We start from the raw sequence: 16,768 nt of genomic DNA, 5'->3' as shown, positions 1-16,768 counted from the left end.
TTTTCTTTTTCCCTTTGTCTTTTACCTAATTTCTTTTACCTTTTGCTTCAATATCTGCTAACTTCCCAGAGTTTCTTCCTATTTTTCTGCAATGTCTCTCTCATCGCCAGGCGAGGAGTCTTGCTCCTGGTCGGCTTCTGTTCCTCGCTCGGATTTGCCAAGGCTATTCAAACCGAACTCCGGATGGCCTCGGCCGATTTTAAAGAAATCACCGAGGTTCGACAGTTTTGCCGAGGGGGCACTTTTTCTCTTCGTCAGACCAGGCTTGTGTTCAAGACTTACTGCAGTGCAGTGTTTTTGCAATACACACAGTGAGCAGTTTCATTCCTCATCAGCTTGCATGTACCAAAGGCCTAGTCAGTGGTGTCGACATAAGTCTGTCCCGCAGAAGTTTTGGAAATGTTTCCAGCGGGAGGCGTGATTTCTTTGTATCGTTGCGGCCGTGTCATCGACCATAAGCGCATGCTCACAGAAACAGTCATTCCTACATTTGCTGGAAAGAACCACCCATCGGAAATCAAGGCTTGGCCACTTAGTATATATACTGAATTGAGCGTCTATCACCTCGCGTCCTTCAGTGCCTAAATTCCTAGCGGTTTCGGAACTCCATAAATGGTTGCAGTTCTAAAACACAATGCCGGATTTGTGGAGAAGGCCATAATTAAAATGAGTGTTCGTTCCGAAAGGAGTGGTGCTGCCTTTGCAGTGGTACTCATCCTGCAGATGAGCCTAACTCCCTTCAAAAGAAACGCAAAATTTTGAAGTAATTGATAGACCTCGATGCTCTCGTCGTGAGGGCACTGCAGAACTTCAGAGCAGTACTCAAAGGCATGCTGGTATGACGGCCCGTCAAACAACGTGTAAAGAAAACTTAATCTCTCAGGCTGTGGTAGCTTCTGTAGAAAAGGCGTTGGAAAAAGCGATGGAGCACATCGTGACAAATCTTACCGAACCCCTTGTTAAGGTAAGGTCCTTACAAATAGCTCATTGGCTTCTACTAAATTATAAGGGCTACATTGAGGATCAGCTGTCCGGCCTACCTCGGAATCTACCTATTGAAAAATCGACTGCTCATCCATTGACTAATAACTATTCATCAAACCTATCAGCTGAGAACGTTGACCACAGCTGTCTCTCCGATATAAATGGAATGGAAAATAAAGATGTAGATATGAACCCCCGCGCTCTTAAACGAATAAGGTCACCGATAGAGAAAAAGTCTAGCTCTACAAGGCAAAAAGTACGTGAGAGAAATTTGGACTAAGAAGGACTTCTTAAAAGAGTGCGTTTTAGACCAAGGAGTCTCTGCTGCTCGGATGTATTCACCATAGGAAGTTTAACAGTAATTCAGTGGAACTCTCGTTTCATACCTTCCGCTCCAACATGTTTATTATATCTTATTTCATAATATTCCCAAATATTATTATTTTACCGGAAACTTGGCTTGCTGCTGGTCAGGCTTTTCATCTAAAAATGTGCGATGTGTTCGATTAGATCGCCTTTCCTGAGGCGTTGGTCTCGTTTTTTTTGTATCATTAAAAAATCTGCCATAAAGATACTATACTATACGAAAGAATGTCACCGGAAAGTGAAATATTAGCATTGGGCTTAATACTTCCTGGCGGCACGTTTTTGTCTATAATTACCACGTACTTCCACACTGGAGTGCAAGATACCCGTTTTCTAGATACCTCTATTGCTTGCAGTCAGAAGAAAGCCATACTAGTGGGAGGATTCTCACCATGCATCGTGGTGTTTCCGAACGGACACTTGTGGCTAATGCTTATGGAATTGGGTTTTATGAAATCATTTCTCTTGCCTAAATTCGAGAGCACATACTTTTGTTACATGGAGATGACAGCATTTCTGCCACCTCCTGGAAGACTGTTGATCCCGGAACTAGCAGTGATCACTTCCCTACAATTTTTGCACTGATTAACCCGTAAACTAGTTTAGGTAGTAGTGTGCGCACTTTTGGTAATTACGTAAAATTTAAAAATGCGTTAAAATCAACAGTAAACGCTCAGGAGGGCCTGTAGAGGGATGTTAAAGCAATGTGTCTGCGTTGAGTTCTAAAACAATCATCCAAAAAAGCTCAATTTGTTGTACAATCTACTAAGGGTGGATCATATTGTGCCTGATGGAATTCTGACTGGGGGCAAGATTTTAGACGCGGAAAATCTGCGTGGAAAAAACTTGTACGTAACAAATGCCCTGTTTACTGTTAACCCAGCAAGTTTACCTGAAAGTAAAAGGGAAGCGGAATGCAGCAATAATGAAACATATGGCACGTTGAGGCCATATTAAATAGGAAGTAGTGCGTGGGATCTGGAAAAGAGACATGGAAATCTGGAAATGTTCCCAAATTCCATTCAGAGCCTAAGATCAGGTGCTAGTATATTGTCCGGTTTGCAAATTACCCAGAAGATCGGAGGGCCGGTTGGCTTTGGGAGCCCACGCAAAGCCAAAAATCAGCCAGTGCAGGAGAACATGGGTTGGGCCTCGTTTGAATTCAGAAAAGTGCAGAGCAAAATTACTTTTCAAAACTCAAGAACATAGATCAAAGAAAATGGCCGGCAAAAGTGCAGAAGTATCTGTAGCCAAAAAGCCTGTACACCGAATGGAGCAAGAGCACTAGGACGTTGCAAGCAAGTACACGGCGACTGCAAGTGCAGCTAGACAACCAGAACGCATCAGAAAGAAAGTGAGAGAAACAGAAACAGTGAATTGGATGCAACAAATGGGAACAAAAGGACCATGGAGATTTACAAGAATGAGAAAACAGAAATGAGAATGTGTGCGATAACAAGAAAGGAAATACCCTAGTATTGACGCTCGAGCTGCTTGCCTAAGGACAACAATGTACCAGAGCAAATATTCACAATCAGATGGTGCACGTGAATGCTGCAGAAAGAATTCGGAGATGACTGAGCTTACTTCGCTTTCTTTGAATAAACTGATATTATCAGTGATGCCGAGTTTAGCTTCTAGAAAAGCAAGTCAACGTAGTTAGCTTTCTCAAGGATAAAGAATTTCACTTTAGAAAAACACGATAGCAAGCTGCATAGGCGAAGTTTCTTTATAGATTTCAATAAACCTTTTGATTCCCTTGACCATAATTGACTATTCAATGGGTTGCAAATGTGTGGTGTTCGGTGCACTCTCCTACCTTCAGATAAATCATATTGGCCAGGTAGATCCTAATGCATGTTTTTGGTAAACTATAACTCATATTCAGTGCCGATTAGAAGAGGTGTGCCGCAGGAAAGCATGTCAGGTTTCCTATTTTTAACAACTTAATATATAAATGATATTTTAAATATTTACAAAACAGTGCAACTTATATTCCAATGATGCCAGCCTGTCTTTACAGCTAAAATGAAGATGGGTTCGCAGAAAGATGTAATCAGTTATTAAGTACCATTAAGCGATGGTCACTATCAAATAAACTTGAAATTAACCCATGCAAAACGGTGGTAATCACTGAAGACAAGACATTGAACACTAAAGCAGATATTGTCACCTGGTAGTGACGTATAAAGCACTAGCAATACTGGGGAAGACGAAACTAACTTTTCTTGGGCGAACCTGTACCCGAACCCGGTCGCCAGGCTGGTACTGGACGTAGCGTCGTCGGAGGTTCTAGTGTCGGCTGTCGCTAGGTTGCTGGTTCTTTATTTGTAGGCAGGCGAGTTGTCGGGCTTCTTCGGCACGCTGGATATAGGTAGCGACGTCAAGATTTTCTTCGTCGGTGACGAGCGGTAGCATGGCGTCGAGAGTCGTCGTCGGTTTCCTGCCATAAAGCACCTCGAACAGCGTGATTTGTGTTGTTTCTTGCACCGCTATATCATAAGCAAAGGTTACCTACGGCAGGACCGTGTCCCATGTCTTGTGCTCGACGTTGACGTACATTGCTGGCATGTCAGTTAGGGTTTTGTTCAGGCGCTCCATGAGACCATTCGTCTGCGGGTGGTAGGCAGTTGTCCGCCTGTGGCTTGTCTGGCTGTGCTGCAGAATGCCTTGGGTGAGGTCTGCTGTAAAGGCCGTTCCTCTGTCGGTAATGAGGACTTCTGGGGCACCATGTTGCTGCTGGACGTTCTCGCCGAAAAATTTCACCACTTCCGCTGCGCTGCCTTTCGGTGGAGATTTAGTTTCAGCGAAGCGGGTGAGATAGTTCGTCACCACGATGATCCACTTATTTCCGGATGTTGATGTCGAAAACACTCTGAAGAAATCCATCCCGATCTGCTGAAATGGTCGGCAAGGAGGTTAGTTTGGCTGTGGTGGTCCTGCTAGCCTTGTCAGTGGTGTCTTGCGTCGCTGACAGTCTCGGCATGTCTTGACGTAACGGCTGGCGTCGGCGGTCAGACGCTCCCAGTAATACCTTTCCTGTATCCTCGACGGCGTCCGGGAGGATCCGAGGTGCCCAGCGGTTGGATCGTCATGCAGGGCGTGCAGTAGTTCTAGAGGCAGCGCTGACGGAACAACAAGAAGGTAGTTGGCGCGGACTGGTGAGAAGTTCTTCACGAGCAGGTTGTTTTGGTGCGTGAACCAAGACAATCCACTCTTAAATGCCCTAGCGACAACGTCTGCGTTCACTTCCAAATACTCAATGAGGCCATATAGCTCCTGGTCGGCTCGTTGCTGTTTAGTGAAATCTTACGCGCTTATTATTCCAGGGAAGGTATCGTCGCCCTCGCCGTCTTGCGGCGGGGGATCGATGGGGGCGCGTTAGAGGCTGTTGGCACCAGAGTGTTTTCGTCCGGACTTGTAGATTACCCTGACCTCATATTCTTGCAGTTTGAGGCTCCACCACGCCAGCCGTCCTAAAGGGTGCTTTACTTTAGCTAGCCACCACAACGCGTGATGGTCGCTGGCGAGTTTGAGTGGCCTGCCATATAGGTATGGGCGAAATTTTTCTGTAGCACAAATAATGGCGAGGTATTCGTTTTCGGTCGTAGAATAATCGCGTTTCGCTTTTGACTGCGACCGGCTAGCTTAAAATACCACCCGTTCAAGACGGTCTTTCCTCTAGACTACGGCGACACCGAGGCCTAGGCTACTGGCATCAGTGTGGATTTGGGTATCGGCGTGCTCGTCAAGTGTGCAACTACTGGCGACGACAGCATGCATCGCTTGAGTTCTTGAAATGTGTGATTCTGCGACGTTTTCCACTTGAACTCGTCATGGCATTTGGTTATATGTGTTAGTGGCTCCGCGATGAGTGAAAAGTCCTTGACGAAGCGCCTATCGTAGGCACACATGCGAAGGAATCTACGCACTGCCTTCCTGTCGATGTGCCGTGGGAACTTTGCGATGGCAGCTGTCTTCTGCGGGTAGGGCCGTACTCTCGATTTCCTGATGACTTGGCCTAGGAACAGACGCTCATCGTAAGCGAAGCGGGACTTTTCCAGCTTCAGAGTGAGCCCTGATGATTTCATGGCGTCTAATACTGTCGCAAGCCGCCTAAGGTGATCATCGAAATTTCAGGAGAAGACAACGACGTCATCCAAGTAAACAAGACACATCTGCCACTTCAATCCTGCTAACACCGTGTCCATGACGCGCTGAAGCGTTGCAGGTGCCGAGCACAGTCCGAATGGCATGACCTTGAACTCGTTGAGGCCGTCTGGCGAGATGTAGGTGATCTTTTCGCGATATCTCTTGTTGACTTCTATTTGCCAGTAGCCCGACTTGAGGTCCATCGACGAGAAGTATTTAGCGTTGCAGAGCTGATGCAATCCGTCGTCTATCTGTGGACGGGGGTACACATCCTTCTTCGTGATCCTGTTCAGTCGATGATAATCGACGCAGAAACCTAGGGTTCCATCCTTTTTCTTCACCAGGAATACAGGAGATGCCCATGGGCTTTTCAACGGCTGGATGATGTCGTCGCGCAACATTTCGTCGACTTCGGGCCTAATAGCATCACGTTCTCGCGTAGAAAGTCGATAATGCTCTGGCGGAGTGGTCGAGCGCACTCTTGGTTATTATCCGATGATTTTCAACTGGTGTTTGTCGAAGCCTTCATCACGTCAAAAGGCAGTCTTTGTATCGTTCGAGAAGACTTCTGAGCTGTTGCTGCTTACTCATGTGGAGACTTGACTTTACGTCGAAGTATGGCTCGGGAACTATGGTCGTCAGGGAAGGTGCGGCAGAATCCGAGGGGACAAACTCATTGCTAGTTTTTACAATTTCCTCTATGTACGCGATTGTCGTGCTCTTGCTGATTTGCTTGTACTCTTGGCTGAAATAGGTTAGCATCACTTCCGCTTTCCCTCCATGTAGTGCAACAATCCCTCTTGCTACACAAATTTCATGGTCGAGTTGTACACATTGGTCACCCTCGATGAGGCCTTCTACGTCAGCGGTTTTTTCAGTGCCACACAAGGCACTCACGAGCACACTCAAGGCATGGTGACTACGAGAGCTCTCCGGCGGTAACCCTTTATCTTCCGACTGCGTTATCGATTTCGACTTCAGATCAATGACTGCGCCGCGTTGGTTCAGTACGTCCAGGCCGAGAATGACGTCTCGTGAAGACTGTTGGAGGATAAGGAAGGTGGCCGGGTAATTCCAGTCATGAAGGGTAATTATGGCCGTGCAGATTACAGTCGGCGTAATGAGGCGTCCTCCAGTGATAGGAATGTGAGGGCCCTGCCATGCAGACTTAACTTTCTTCAACTGGGTGGCGTTGTGTCCACTCATATCGGTGTAATCGGCCCCTGTATCCACTAAGTCGGTGACTGCGTAGCCATCGAGAAGCACGTCGAGGTCGGTGGTTTTTGTCTTGCGTTATAGATGGGTCTTGGCGTCCGATCACGGTTGCGTTGCGCTGACCTGTGGCTGGTACGTGGCGTCGTCAGGTCGTCGTCTTTCGTATGCGTATTCTTTGCTTCTAGACTTTGTCGGGACAGCGGCGTGTTATTATGTCGTCGAGGTGTCCTTGTCTGTGGCGGAAGATTTTCGTCAAATGGACGAACAGCAACCGCACCTCCATCGGTTGATGCTTTTAGTTTTCCGGATATGGTCTCGCAGAGCGGCACCGGGCTGGCGCAGTGTATGGGCGGCGCTGCGACGACAGGTGATGGCGAACAGGCGACAGGTGATAGCTCCACTGAGTAACAGCGAGGTGGTCGGCGATATCGCGAGGTTGATCACCTTGCGGCGGGCCTCAACCGTTGACGGTGAACCCTCGAACCCCCATTTCGCGGTATAGGCATCGGCGGTAGATATGTACGGCTTCGCCGCAGTGATAGCAGAGCAAGTGATGGTCGGGGCCACGCCAAATGTTGGCGTGCCCCCGACCATCGGCACAGCGATAACACGACTTTCATGTACGAGACATACGATTGTGTAAACGTCAGCACGCGGGATGGGAGCACCTTTGTTGCAGCGACCTTGCCGCCAGCGGGCTACCCATACGAGTGACGTAGTTTTTCTTTGGAGGTATCCCAGCTCCCAAGCTCACCCTCGTGGTTATCGAAGCATGCTGCCGCAGTGTCTCTGAAGCTAAATAATATGTCTGCCAGCATTAGGGTAGCATTAAAATTAAATGATGGGGTTTTACGTGCCAAAACCACTTTCTGATTATGAGGCACGCCGTAGTGGAAGACTCCGGAAATTTCGACCACCTGGGGTTCTTTAACGTGCACCTAAATCTAAGTACACGGGTGTTTTCGCATTTCGCCTCCATCGAAATGCGGCCGCCGTGACCGGGATTCGATCCCGCGACCTCGTGCTCAGCAGCCCAACACCATAGCCACTGAGCAACCACGGCGGGTATTAGGGTAGCATTCTATCGGCTGTTAGCACTCACATGCTCGTGCTCCACCAACCTGTCATCAACGTCCGCTTTATCGGAAGCGCCGAAAGTGTCAGGATCCCGTGGAAGCTCCACACATCTATTCTTAACGTGTGGCACATTCTCATGTAGCATAATAATTCACTGACAAAGAGCGACCATCTCAAAACATTTTCACGAAATCGCCTAGAGGGGTCTATCGTAGATCTAGAAATCTCCGTGAGCTACTAATCTCTTCAAAGAATAAGGCGATTTCTCCTGCTGTTTGTTATTTCTGCAATGAGCCCAAATGTAAGTTTGTACATATATGACCACATAGAAGATTCCTAGAAGCACATCATCCAGATTTTCAGTTAACATCAACGACAACTTCACTCGCAATAGTGCTAACATCATCTCGCTGCATGAATGTTCAGCGTGTCATATACAGTACATTCGTCACACTCAAACATCTTTTTGTATGTCATTCAACACCCACAAAGCACACGTTAACAGCTTGCCGCACCTGCCATTATGTAAACATGTTCGACTGCCGGGTCATACGTTTGACAACATGAATGTAACAGTAATACAATCAGGTTTCAAATCGCACCATGATCAAGGAGTACGAGAATCCTTCCTCATTCATAAGTTTAACAATGTGTCATCCGGCATCAACGAGAGCGTAGGAAAAATGTTGTTCCTTTCTGTCTTATTTTGATGTGTATGTTCTTGCACAGAATTCATAAAGCATGCCAAATATATTTTTCCCTAGTTTTGCCATGTCGCAATTGATAGTGTCAGGCACGAGTTTTCACCGCAGGGACGTTGGGAGGTGAAAAGGAGGTTCAAGTGCCTCAACGATAGGTAGATTGTGGTACCCTGGCTACTGAGCTACAACATTGTAGCTGTATATATTGTAAATACATATATTTTCTCCCCGTAACATTTTGACGGACATGCGGGGTACTCTTGCCACAAGCCGGCCCTGGATCTTCGTAGCAGAAGTTACATCGGTTCCGCTGTTATGGCTACTGACGCTGCCTCCGCCGCTCAGACGCCAGCGGAAGTAGTGCTAAACCAGCACGTCACCCCGGAATATTCATCGGCACTGACATGGTCGATGTTGAAGACTTCCTAACGTCGTATGAACGCGTCGGTAAGCACAAGTGTGATGTCACAATTTTGCTGGCCAACGTGAACCTTTACTTGGGAGGAGGCGCGAAGGTATGGTTTGAGACGCACGAAGCCGATATTATAAGCTACGACTCTTGCAAGGACAAGCTACGCGATCTTTTCGGAAGGCATGTGCGAAGTCAAATGGAGGCCACACAAGAGCTACGGTTTCGTGCTCAGACATCAACCCAATTGTACGTCGCGTATATTCAAGACGTTCTGGCTCTCTGAAAAGCGAACGCGGACATGCTGGAGGCCGGTAAGGATGGACACATCTTGGAGGGCATCGCGGACGATGCGTTCAGCTTCCTGCTTTGACGGAACTGCTCAACGTTTCAGTCCATCATTGAGGAATGCAGAAATTTCGAGTAAGCGAAGAGCAAACGCATTGTACAACGCTTCGACCGACTTTCGAATAGGGCTGCCACTTCCTCCTCCAATGACCCTCCGGCGTCACATAATGACCCTGCGGCATCACATCAGCCTACAAGGCCAAGCTTAAGACAGGTTCTCCGCGAAAAGACCGCCTTCGTCACTTCATAGGGTTCCTACCAACTTAAGGTTATGCCTTTCGGACTGTCAATTGCCCCTGCTACATTAGAGCGTATGATTGACTCTCTTCTGCGCGCACTCAAGTGGACCACATGCCCCTTGAGAAGACTAAAGAAGTTAGCTCCAAGTTATCGCTGTCCCCATAGGCATGACTACGTGACCATCTTGCTCATTCAAGTGTTGTCCGCCAAGAAATTACACATACGGACGTCCAATCTGCCTTCCGCCCACGTACTAGATGAATTTGGCCACACGGCATGTTAGCGTGTGGTGTAATCTCGATGTTCCCAAGCTCTGCGTCCAACTCAAATACCACGCCTGCATTACTAGCTCGCGCGTAATACCATCGGAGCTTATTAGCGCGTAGCAGCCTCACAGCAACCGCAGTATCCACTACAACGTAACTGTCGGTCCGCGTTCTTTGTTTCATGACTACGGGTCCTTGCCATTTCGGTTGCAGTCTGCTGACGCACTCACTTTCCGTGACAAGGACCTAACGCCCTGCCGAAAACTCTTTCCGGGTGGAGCGCAGGTGATACCTCTATGTATAAAGTTTCTGCATTTCGCTGCTATGGTCATTTACAACTTTTGAAGCCTTGCCCATCTGTACTTAGAGCTCCTTTAGATACACCGCTGCTGGTTTGCTTAGTCCTATCGGAGGGGTCCACTCACCAGTCCATGATTTACGAAGAATCCTGAGGGGCCCATGTTGAGCGCGACCATACATTAGTTCGAATGCTGACTTCCCAGTGATGCCATGCGCCACTTCGCGATACACCCACAGCAATCAAGGTACGTACCGGTCCTAATCTCTTCTGTGCGTTCCGACTACGTGACAAGGCATACCTTTGAAAAGACCTTTCCCGTGTTCAACGATACCATTACATTGCGGGTGGTCAGGCATCGCGAACCTCATCTTTACACCTTCCGCATCGACAAAACACGTCTATTAAAGCTTGACAAGCTGCCTTGGCTGTTAAAGCTTGCAGTTGAATCACTTCCCGTCGAGTACAAAGATCCACTACACTTAAAGCCTATTTATGACCCCGTGAGGAAGCTAGCTCAAGGGCGCCTATGCAGTCAAGGTAAGTTACCTCAAAAGGTGTCTGCGGTCTGTTCGAGGGCATTATGGGCACCCTATCAGTATTCAGCTTCCGCGCGTTAACGTTACACTCATGACAACTCTTGCAATAGCGCTGTACATCAGATACCAATGATGGCCAAAAGAAGGCGCATTTATTGCGATTTTTTGTCTTTTTTTCAGACAGGTCACCACCGAAAGGACTGTCATGCGCTAACTCTAAGACTTCGTTTCGGTGCGACCTTGGGGCTACCAACTCGACGCACTGTTTCCCACCTAAATTCTCCCTGTGATAAAGCGATGGACCAGCATGCTATGCAACCCCTCTTTCGCCTGGCGCCAAGCATCGGCCAGTGACGCATCTTCTTTCTGCTTTTTCGCGAAAGAAATTTTTATGACTGGCCGAAGTTGCTCGCTGTCGCCTATATTATCTGCCCTTCCGGCACCCCGACTGTCCGATTGCTGCTGCTCCTCAATTGACGTGGGATAGGTAGCTCGCGGCTCCAATGCTTATGCGCCCACTTCCCTCTATCCTTCATCTTCTAATGAGGTGTTTGCGCCACTCTCAGTGTCAGTCGCCTGGCACTCATTGCTTTATGTTTCCTCAAATGCGTGCTGTACGGCACTAGCACTACGGGTAGAGCATCCGCTCAGCTGTTCTTGCTCTCTCATCAGGGAATACTGCTACGGTACCAATTTCTCTGCTTTAAAGTCTATACCCCAATCACATTCCTGGAGATCATTCAGTAGCTCTTTCCGGCTGTGACGAAGGCATTCATGATCTTCCGGAGTCAGTAAAACTGGCGCACTGGTAGTTAACTTATCAGTTACTGCGCAAAGCAATGGCACACGCTGAGCAGCGTTCCCAGACGAGCGCGGAAGACCGAGAGGCACATACATTAGGTGTGAGGTGACACCCTGTCCAAAAGCACAAGTTAGCTTTTTTCTGCCGCTGTTCTGACCCAGAATTTCAGCCGATACGTCATTTCCTCTTAACACCATCATATCTGCACCTGAATGAATGCGCGCGAGGGAGCGTTTGTCTCCGACTAAAATCTCGATTCTCGGATTAGCCCTCAGAGGGTTGTTCCCAAAGGCGATGTGTCGTGGTGGTGTGGCAGGGCTCTTAATTGACCTCTCATTCTGAGGAGCTAGGCGCCGAACTTCAGCTTTTTTTTCGCAGTAGTGTCATGTAAAGAGTCACAATCTCTTTTAAAGTGACACCGTTGAACACATCCAAAACACACCACAGAATTAGGGCTGAAGCTCGACCCAGCGGCCTGCTTACCTTGCGGCCTATAATTATGATTTTCTGATGCAGTACCTCGTTATTGCCTTGCCTGCTAATGTCCAGGCTTTCTTCGAATGTTGCGGCTAACTCTGCTATATTATTGGCTTTAAAACAGCATTTTACTTCCTGCTGGGTGACCAGTGAGCGGAGATCACTTGGCGTTAACTGCGTTACCCTATCAGCTGTCAGCAATTCCTGCAGACTCTCAAACGACAGCACATTTCTACTTCTGAGGTAGTACGTGAATATTGTCTCCCGGCATGCTGCAACTTGGCACCAAGACTCGTCTGCTTCCGTCTTGATTTCTAGAAACATTCTGCGGTACTCACTTGGAGTCATCCGCAATTCCTTCAACACTCTAGATTTTAGGTCTGAGTAACGTATTACATCAGCCTGCGATTGATTGGCAACGAAAGTTCGCATCTTGTCATTTAGGAAAGGTTATATAATCCTGCCCTGTGTTTCCCCTCAGGTACACTCAATGCCGCAAAAAGAGCGTCCACCTTCTTGAACCAGGCGGGAATGATTGGCTCGTTAGTGGGCATGGGGATAAGGACTGCTTTTAACTCTATTGCGTATAGTGCGGTTCCGGTGTGCTGATTCCTGTTCTCCGGTTCCTCTGACGAGGCACGCGATGACCTCATATTCTCGCGCTCCAGCTTGAGCTTTACCGTCCCTATCTCAAGCATCAATTACTGGCAGCGATCCGAGTTGTTCACAGTGTCACCTTCCATCGCGTTTCTATCTGAATCCGCCATCTCCCAGAGTGTGCCTCAACGCAAGTGCATTCAGTGAAACGGCCCTCGAGAGAGAACCAAATGAGCCTCACCTTGTCGTTATGCCTCGCCCAGTGATGCTTTCTGCTGCGTCAGTCTTGTCTCCCAGGCTTGTCTTCCATTCGAGTGCACGGTGGCAGCGCGAAGGAAGAGCCATTGTTCGATAAAGTGACGCTATATTCAAATGCCAAGGCGTCTGTCCAAGCCGTAAATTCCGCTCTATCCACACAACCAATTATGATCTTTAAGCCGTCAATTGCACAGAGGATTCGCAAACCAGCAAATCACACGTGCGAGTTCACATCATTGTAACCAATAGCACAACCGCAGTCGTGTCGAACACGGCATTGGTCGAAACAGTGGCACACTTTGCAACACGCCATGGGATAGGATTGCTCAAAGACACGTGTCATCTCCCTCCCCCATATGCTAGGCTCCGAGTATCGGCCCTTGACGCCCTCCCCTTTTCTCCGGAAAACGGCCGCCACGCAAGCTGCGAGAATGGTTCCATGAAACGACGTCTCATCGACTGCATGTCTGCCGTACAGTGGGCTGCCCTGCCAGTACTGAAATAACTCGGTCCCCCATGCAGCTGTGGGTCGGTTCACTTGAAATCCAAGCACCTCAATTGGGACCCTATAGTTCGATCGCACACAAAAGCATCCTTCGGTCGTAGCCGGCTAACTGCTGGTAAAGCTACCGCCGTTTTTACAGGCATTCTCAGAAGGCGCACGCGGGTGCCAAACAGTGACACTCAATTGAATCGGCTGGGTTGTGTCGTGTCGCGCGATTTCCGTGAGCGAGACTGTCGACGAAACATGTGGGAAACGCATGGGCATTAGCAGTGGCGGTGACGTAAAGCACCGCCTACCTTTTATCTTCACGCACTTCTCCCCGTACGCTCCCCTTCACCTCACACCGTCTACCCTTTTGTGCCGAGCGAGGTTGCACATTAGTACCTCTTCAACGGAGCAGCCACTAATCCAATTTCTTTCCACCCGTGGGTGTTTTTCGCGTGCCGTCTTCGCGGAACCCACCTGCGTCCTTCGTTTCCGGTTATTGGCCGATACAGCAGCGTGTGAACTCATCCTGCGCTTTTCTGTAGTTGCCTAAACTGGGCCACATAACTGCAAGGCCAACTCTCTAACCTCAAACTGACTCATGCGTTTACTAGCCGTGGGACAGGTAAAATGTGAAGCCAGCGGAAGAACGAAGTCTTCACCCTTCGTTGTCGACGCTCATCATACCAGCTGTGTAATTAGGAAAGCTTGCCCTGATACTGATAGCGTGAGGCCCGTTCTCATTCGTCTGTCCGCGTGCCACAAAATGCTTGTTTACTCATAGAAGAATGTGTACTTTGCTCTCGCTGCCAATGTTTTACATTTGTTAAAACTGCGAATGTAGTGAAGTACGGAAGAATTTGTCTGCACTGGTGTGGGGAATAACAGCTGCATATAATTCGTTTCTGTATTATTTAAATTATGTCATGCCAAAGAGTAAAAATTAAGCCGCTGTTCTCGCATTGCGCGCTGTGTACTAATATAATTTTGTAAGGTTATTGCAATATCTATTGCAGGAGCAAGTTATTCTATATCTTCAGTAAATAATTTCAATGTATTTGTAGAGAACAAATGCTTTTACACAGACGCATTTCGACAATCCTTTATTTTCTGTCCATCTACTTCCATCACCAGTTAAAATGCATGGCGTTGTAAACATCCAAGCTCTCCTATTTTCACCACGCTGTAACAAAAGAGCAAGATTCGTGCGTCAGTTCGAGCAAAAAACTTGTTCAAGAAAAAGAAGTTAAAGCGATACGGCAATTTTCCCCCATTCAGCATAGAGGAACTCGCCTGACGGCGTGGCTATGCCCATTACCGGTGTGGTCGCCTGTAGTAATCGCAGGTTTTTTTTTATACGGACCATTATGAAGTCGAAACCATCTTACATTGAATGTATTAGGGCTACTAAACACGTTAATAAATGTTATATGCTAGATTATAAGAGGGGTAAGCAATGCTTTACTGATCGTCGGTATGCTTGTTTTGACCTTGTTCTTTATTGAAACGTATACTGTTGAGTGTGTTGTGTGGGTAATTTCAATGAATGTATGCGCTCTTCCCTTCACTTTGCTATGTGCTTGTAGCCTTTGCCTTAGTAACGTATGAGCCATCGCGTTGTTTGCTTGTTTATTGGGGAATGACCCCTTGGTGCTGATGATATTTCTTTGTACCACTCCACTAGGGTGACTCAAAACTTTATTGAAGATGCCGGCCGATTTGGGCGGTGTAGGGCCACCTCCACTTCAGCTTAGGAGGCGGCCTCGTGTCTTTGGATACGGGAGGCTTCGCCGGCGTGCCGGACGGCCCACAGCTGAAGTGGACTTGACGCCACGTTTTTTAGGTATCAGCCAACTGAACGACCCATTTAAGGCTTTCGCCTTAAGGGGAAGCTTTAGCTTGGACCCAACTCCGACACGGCCGATTCAAAACCATTGGGTTTATTCTAGCACCCGTTCTGCACTGTATATACCACGTAAATATTCCCCTTCTTAAATACATCACCTTTGCAATCCTCTATTCAGTCCCTTCTTTCGGTTCCCGTCCTCCAAGTTTGGACCGTCATGTAGCTGTCAGGAGACTGTTTGAAAGTTAGTTTGGCCACATTAATTTTTTTTCTTCTTCTTTCTAAAATTTATTTCAGTAAGGCACCAATTACTATTAATACTTGGTTATTTATAGCGACTTTTCATCTAGGACTTAACCTAGCCGACACGTCGCAAGCTGCAGGATTAATAAGATTTCCGAAGTCATTCTCGAACTACTTGTAAGCGGCAAGAATCGAAGATTGTTCCAGACATTCCGCTTCACGGCGCTCAGCGCTCCTGCATTCTTCGAAGCAGGCTTCCTGGTAAGACGCGGCCATTTCCGCCGGTTGCCATGCGGCGGAGGCGAGCGCCATCTGTAGGTGTTCCAAGGAATCGGGCGCGCCGCTCCGTGGCCCCCGGGATACTCGCGCCGCGCTCTAAAATGGCGGATGCCGTGGCTGATCTATGCATGGTAGAAACGCTGGAAAAGGTCTTTTGGCTTTTCATGTAAGAGAATTATGTTTTCCGGTAAGGTTAAATTACAATCACATGCTGTCACGTACGTATGTTATGTGTAAGTCACAATTGACTATCCTTCAACGTCTTTTAGCTTGAGAAATTCAATTAGTTCAGTAATTTTCTTGTGCCACATGATTCGAAAATATTTTTTTCCGAAACGACGTCCGATACTATATTTTCTTTGACACAGGGCCTTCTATGTTGTCGCGTTAAAAACTTAAAGGAACTGTATAAAAGGGGAGATCGCTTGGCTGGGCTGCTCAAGAAGTCGTGTGTCCACGCCCACGTCCGCAACGAATGTTTCCTATATTTTACTTCTTGCAAACTAAATTGCATCATAATAGAATAGGTTGGCGCTATCGTTCCCCATGTTTCTTTGGGCTGCAAGAAGTCGCTAAACAAGCACAGCGTTTCTCGCAAGCACCAAGAGGAGGAGGAGGATGTTGTATGCTGTAGGTGGGTCTAGGCTTGTAAGACATGCCGGTAACTGCTCCACCCCAGTGTCTCCTTTACGAAAAGTGCGTCACTGTTGAGAAGGGGAGCACGATGCGGATGAACAAAATGACTTGCACAGCGAGGCGGACTATCAGACAAGTCAGCAGCCGGTGATTCATTCTGTGCACCATGCAGCGCCAGGTCGCTCATCCCCTGACTCAGAGCCCAGCAATTAATGTCTCCCTAATTACCAACCATACCAGTGAAAGTCAGAACACCTGCTTCTTAAGTATATGGGGCCTACAAGTAAACACCATGCATTCACACAAGAATTTAGAGAGCCTATGCGCTGTAGTGTGTAAAAAAAATTGCATTCTTTAACAAGTCCAGGACATCCCAACAAATAGCATACATCACCTAAAGTCTTACAAGACCACAAAAAACGGACGCATGGCTAGTCCACTCTGGTATAGCTTGTATCGTGTATGGGGTGATTCCATACGGAGGTGATTTGAGCAGGGATTCCCCTAATGAAAACTTCCTTGAAACCAATCACGAGAAAGCATAG

The sequence above is a fragment of the Dermacentor andersoni genome, chromosome 11 (assembly GCF_023375885.2).
Source record: "Dermacentor andersoni chromosome 11, qqDerAnde1_hic_scaffold, whole genome shotgun sequence".
NCBI classification, from domain to species: domain Eukaryota; kingdom Metazoa; phylum Arthropoda; class Arachnida; order Ixodida; family Ixodidae; genus Dermacentor; species Dermacentor andersoni.
The sequence above is the reverse complement of the archived record's forward strand: the minus strand, read 5'-3'. Positions refer to the sequence as shown.